We start from the raw sequence: 6,650 nt of genomic DNA on the forward strand, positions 1-6,650 counted from the left end.
CCTAATTTTGGGTCAACTTACCAAGGGCATAACTTCCTTGATTTTTATGATTTTGAGGTGATACCAAATTCATTGGAAAGCTTGAGATGTCTAATTCAAATGTTATGTTGGATATAATCTTAAAATAAATACATGTGATAATGCAAAACATTATAGGTCACATTGGACCTAATTCATTGAATTTGGAAAAGTACCCAACTTCAAATACCCATAACTTTGTCATAGAAAATCCAAATGATGCAAAATTTGAGTCTAAATTGATCATATTGAAAATTTCTACAACTTTAATGTTGGAGGTTTTTTCATTTGAGGCTTTCATCATAAAAACAGAGGGGTTTGATTAGGCTTGCTTTTGGTGAAAATTTTCAAATGTGACTTAAACATGTTTTGTACTTGGATCTTCCAGGCCAGTTTTCATTAATTTTCACATGCCAAATGAATTTTTTCCCAACATGACTTTTGTTCCTTATTTCAAGGGCTTTCCATCCATTTACTCACAATACTCTTTTGGACTTACCATTTGAGAGTTTCGAATTCATTTCCATTTAGGTGTATTTTGATATTTCATGATGAAACTTGAAAATGCAAGCTAGTTCCCTCCAAAATGCATGACCAAATGTTCTTCATGTGAGCTCAGCAAACTTCTGCAATCATCTTTGGGCCTTCCACACGCATGTACAGGCCCATGCACATCCAAGTTCAATTGCCATGCACACGAAAGAAGTGTGATCATCTGATACTTTCAGCTATAAATAGAGGTTCCCTCTCATTCATTCATCAACCTTTTGGAGATCTGAATTGCTGCAGTATTGAAACCATAGCCATACCAAAGGAATTTTTCAAAATTTGTTCTCACTTTCGAGCTTGAAATTCAGCATCATTAGCTGAACTTCAAAGCCTAATTCCTTAGCCTTTCATTTCCCCTACGTCCATAGATCAAAGAGGAGCAAGAAACTTGGAGGATTCGTGGCCTAAAGTGCTTCAATTCAGAGGTATACATTCAAACTTTTTGGATCTAGAACTCTCAATTCAATGTAGCATTCTTGTGTTTGTGTGGTTTTCTGAAGTCCTCACACTTGAGGCAAGCCATTGGTGCTTTCAATTCATCATTTCATGAGCTTACAGTTGGAAGACCATGATCTTCTTCTTCACGTTTCTCTCAATATAGGAAGAGTGAGGAAGATCCAATGGTACAATGATGATCTCCATCACACGAGCTTCATTTTAATGTCCCTGTTTTCCATTTTCAAGAAACTTTTTTTCTCTGCAACTGGTGTCCGGATTCTATTGACTCGTCGGAGAAGACGATGGTTTCCACCACCACCACAACGTGTCTTGTTTCTTGGCCATTGGATCTGGATGTCATGTTTTAATCTTGATCATTCATTTGGAATACTTCATTTAATGCCTTATGCAGCGCGTTTGACTAGGATGCATCGTGCACCCTCATATTTGGACCATTGACTGATGCCACGTCAATTAATGAAGTCCATCACGCAGCTGTGGTTTTTTCCATTTATTCTATTTTCTTTTATTTTCAGTTAATTCATTTGATTTTCAAAAATTCATTAAAAATTCATTTGAAGTCAGAAAAATATGAGACCAATTCCAAAAAAATTCTTGAAAAATCTAGTTTCATATTATGATTTTTAATTATTTTTGTGACTTCATTTGATATTTTTCATGGATTATTTGATTTTTAATAGTTTTAATTCATTTTAAAATACTTTTTGACTTTTGAAAAATCCAAAAATATTTTTATAGCATTTATGGATCATGATAAATCAATGAAAAATAGTCTCACCAATTTATTATTTGATTTGAGATTATTTGAGATTTTAACTCATATTATGTTATTTTTTAATTGTTTTTAATTACTTTCTGGTTTCAAAAAATTGTGAGAAAATTAGTCAAAGCTTGTTTGACTATGTTGAACCTATGAGAATTTAGTTGGACTCTTTGAGGTTTATTTGAATTGAATTTGAGGTTTGACCTTATTTGTTTATTTTTTATTTGCATTTTATTTTAATTCAAAAATACCAAAAAAATACCATTGACTCTTTGACTTGTTATTTTCATTTCTCTTCTGTTTGGTGTTGATTGATGATGATTTGATTCACATTTGATCAATTGGACTTGGTTGTGGTCTTCTTTTTCCCTCCCTTTCATCTTCATCCCTTTCTTTACATCAATGACCAATGAGTTAAAGTCTTATGGTTGGTCTTGACAAATGAGAGGTTTACCTTCTTTGATCCAAACCAAACTCAACTTGATCCATGATCAAGTGAGTTGTTTTGTGTCAAAGATAGGTTGCTTCTTGGTCAAGCAAATAACCTAAAGTCAATAGAAGGCCCTTCCCCTTTTGTTTTGGCATGGCAAGTTTATGGAGCTTGGCTTACTAGTCATGATCTCTAACTTGTGTTCTTTGCCTATATTTTTATTGACCAATCTCAGATAGGTGTGACTACTACATTAGTCCACTTACGATTGCTTAACATATCGTTACATTGTCTTATGACAAGCTAACATAACTCCACTAATTACTAACTTTAATTTGAGCATTTAATTTCTTGCCATTTACTTTTAATGCCATTTATTTCTTGTTCATTATTCATACTGATTTTCCCTTTGCTCACTTGAGCACATATTTTATGTTTATGTCATTTTTATTTTGCTCATTTGAGCCCATTATTGTATATAAATATATTGCTATCTTGTGTTTGCTTTGTGTTTGTTTTGTGTGAACCAAATGCAAAAGGAGAAAGGACTTAGAACTAGGACTTACCTATGCTTAAAGGAGTTCAAGAGCAACTAGGCCTTATGCCTTTAGAATGCAAAACTTGTTGAAAAGCAACTAGGCCTCATGTCTTTAGAATGCTAAATTTCAAAGTTGACCTCAAAAGACTTCTCTTCCAAACTTATTCTTTGTTCATCCCCCTTATTGTGTTGTGAACTTTTTGATGTTTGCTTTTGTGTGATAGGGATCCCATCTTGAGATTGTGAAAAGAGGACCATTGTCATGAGTATCCAAGCTAAGAGACAAGCTAAATGGAGATCATAGGAGCTTGAATTCAAATTGTTTGATTGCTTGTTTGTGTGCTAAGTCCAAAGGAAAGGAGCATCTTGAGTCATCTCTATGACTTCAAGAAAAGGAACTCCAAGGGTTTATCTTTCCCCTCTTATATTTCTATGCTTTAGGACTAGCCCTTCTCTTCTTCTCCCCACTCTAACCAAGCCAAAATCATTATCAAAACTTTGACTTTATTTCAAATTAGAAACCTAGGCCTTAAGCCTTTGACTTTTCAAAACCATTTTCATCAATACTCATTGTGAATAAATCTTAATCCAACTTTGACTTCATTTTGTAAATAAATCTAACTTGTAAATATGACTCACTTCAAGTTGTTTTTGTGGTTTGAATGGCCACTTGTTAAAAAAATTTCAAAAAACATTAGTCATAAGTTTGAGTTATCATAGTGGTTGATGTAAATCTCACCTCAGCCTTAGTGATTGGATTATAAGTCTTCCATGCTTATGTTGAAGCCTTCCTCACATGGTGGATTGTTGGTTTAGGTTGAGTTTTCTCCCTTTGATAACAAAAGACCTTAAGGCTTTTGGTCAAATCAATTCACCAATCTTTGAGATTTTTACCCCGAACAACGAGGTTTTGATCCTCCTTTGTGATGGTACGTAGGTGTCATACCCCAAAATTTGCCCGTTGATATTACAAAGCATTTTTCAAGACTCTCCGACTTGTTTTGCAAGGCACTGATTCTAAAGGGACAAAAGCCCAGCTCACAACAGGCCCAATCCAAAATGGCCCAAAAGAGCTTGCTCGCTAGGCGAGCAATTCCTTCGCCTAGCGAACACTTCGTCATGACACTCGCCCAGCGAAGCATCAGATCCAGAAAAAGCCCATTAGGTCATAAACTGCATGCTCGCTAGGCGAGCAATTCCTTCGCCTAGCGAAGCTTGCGAGTATCAAAAGTTTTGGACCTCATTCTGAGCCCATTAGGTCCCCACTACTACTATAAATACCAGCTCCTCTGCCACGAAAATAAACACACACAGACGGAGAGACCAAGACGGACAGAGAAGGACGGAAACCCTGGTGCAGAAACCCTGCTAACCTGAAGGCAGCCCATCCGCACCGAAGCTTCCGCCGCCCAACTCAATCCAGCATCCAAGCGATCAGTCCCTTTCACTATCGCGATTGCATACAGGTTTGCGTATCATCACTGTTTTACGTTTCCAATCGATATTCTTTACATACATGGTGCATTACGGTTAAAGTTTTGATATGTAATTTGATTTCGTATGTGAATCTAAGTATGAACATCCTGTATAATTGTCTATGCTATGCCTATAATCAAATGCCATGAAAGTACAGGTTTTTGGAAGTCATGCTGCTGTCAAACTCCAAACCCGTGGCCGCCCGCTAGCACGTCGCTAAGCGAGCCTGCAGCGAGCATTCGCTGCGCCTTCGCTAGGCGAAGCAGAGGCGAACGGGACAGTGGCTGCTTTGCCTCTTCGCTGTTTTATCTTATGTTTATCTAATTACGATTTTGCATCCTTTGGCCTGAACTCATAACTGTTATGCTTATTTTATGGTGCAATTGTCAAATCCTATTTTATCTCAATGCTCTAATCCGTGTGTTGCATGATGTCAAGGCTAGCATACTTCCAAAGAAACAGCCAGCTAGGCATGCCGCTTTAGATGTGGGATACCTTGCAGAGATGGCTTTTGAATGACCTAATTTTAATGTGGAGATTCATCTTGAATCACCAAGCTTGATTTTTAATGTATTGATTTCATCAATTTTTATGTGGACCTAATTACCTAACTGATTACGGCTATTTAATTAATTGTTAAAATATGGACTTTAAATAAATAATATCGGCCCTCTCTCTTTGTTACCCCGCGATTACGGTATTACGGTCATGTCCCGCGAATATGGGGATACCCTTAGCAAAGACCCTTCGGTTAAATCATCATGGTCCCTCGGACGTTGCCTTCGAAAATACGATTTTGTCCCTCGATGACCCTTCGGTGTAGCCTACGGTTAAATGATGATAGTCCCTTCGAATGCTAAGGTATCCTCACAACTGTTGCCTTCAATGACCAGCCGATGACCCTACGATGACCCTTCTACATCCCAAGGGTAAAACTACTTACTTCCCAATAGCAAGGACAGTTTTACCCTCACAAGGATAGGAAATGTCCGGAAAGACCTCGGACAGGTACAACCCTTAATTGCTCATTCATAACCTAAAAAATATACTATTCACACCTCACACATTTCAAACATCTTTTTTGGAAAATCACCACTTAGCATGCATCCGTACTAGGATCATTGCCGAGTTATATTTTTCTAAACTATTTTCAAAATTAAACGAGATAACCACTTTGTATACATTCATGCAAGAATCATTACAAAGTTAAATTCTCCTCCTCCAAACATTTCCTGCACGTTTATCAAACACTTTTTCAAACTAGAAAAACATAAATGATTGAGCAATTAAGAGCCCATGGATAACCATGGATACAAAGGGTGCTAACACCTTCCCTTTGTATAATGTACCTCCCGAACCTAAGAATCTAAATTAAGGTCTTTCCTGTTCTTTTCCACCTTTCCTTATTGGATAAAAGAAAAGTCGGTGGCGACTCTTGCTAACCGCGACATTGCGATTAAAGACACCAAAAAAGTCAGTTCACCGTATGACAGTAGGCAATGGGTTCATCCATTCAAACAACAAAATTTGTAAATATAATCTATTATTTTCTCATCCCCCCGATCTTTTGTACAAATCTTTTCACAAATACCAACCTACAACACATATTTGCAAAAAGAGGCTCCCTTAGAGTACTAAGGATGTTTTGGGTGCGTAAAACCTTCCCATTTCATAACCAACCCCCTTACCTAGATCTCTGACATTTTTATTAGTTTTTGATTTGAAAAACTTCTTACTTGGCTTTTGTTCGCTTTTTAGCCTTTCCTTTGGACAAATAAAAGTGCGGACTCGAATTGTATGTTGACTTTTGGTTTAGTCAATAAACCTAAAGGTAACGAAAACCCCGCTACATGTGGGATAACACATAAAGGTAGAAAGAGTATTTCCCGACTTTAATGAGAAACAAAACCAGCGATGCACCTACGATCCTTATTTATTTTCCATCCAATTGCATTATCTTAAAAATAACAAGTTTCACTTTGTTCTCAGAACCAAACACTACCATAGTATTCTTTTCTGCACATTAACATTGCATCAAACTATATACTTTTCTACCTTTTCAACAAAAATTCTGATTTGTGCTGTTATGTTGCTTTCTCAATTTTATTTATGTAGAGAAAGAGGTTTGGTGTCTTGTCATTTATCTTCAAAAATTATTGAATATTATGGCTTGAAGACCCTGTTATACGAAGATGTAAGTGAACCATATGATGCATAATTGACATGCATATGATGTATTAGAACCATATAGTTATTGTAACACCCCAGGTTTTTGTAACCATATAGTTATTGGAACCCGTTTATCATAATTGACATGCATATGATGCATTAGAACCATACAGTTATTGTAACACCCCAGGTTTTCATCCAATACTTGACTCAAAAAATCTTAAAATGAGCTTGTTTCAACATAAATA

This window comes from Lathyrus oleraceus, chromosome 6, assembly GCF_024323335.1.
Source record: "Lathyrus oleraceus cultivar Zhongwan6 chromosome 6, CAAS_Psat_ZW6_1.0, whole genome shotgun sequence".
NCBI classification, from domain to species: Eukaryota; Viridiplantae; Streptophyta; class Magnoliopsida; order Fabales; family Fabaceae; genus Lathyrus; species Lathyrus oleraceus.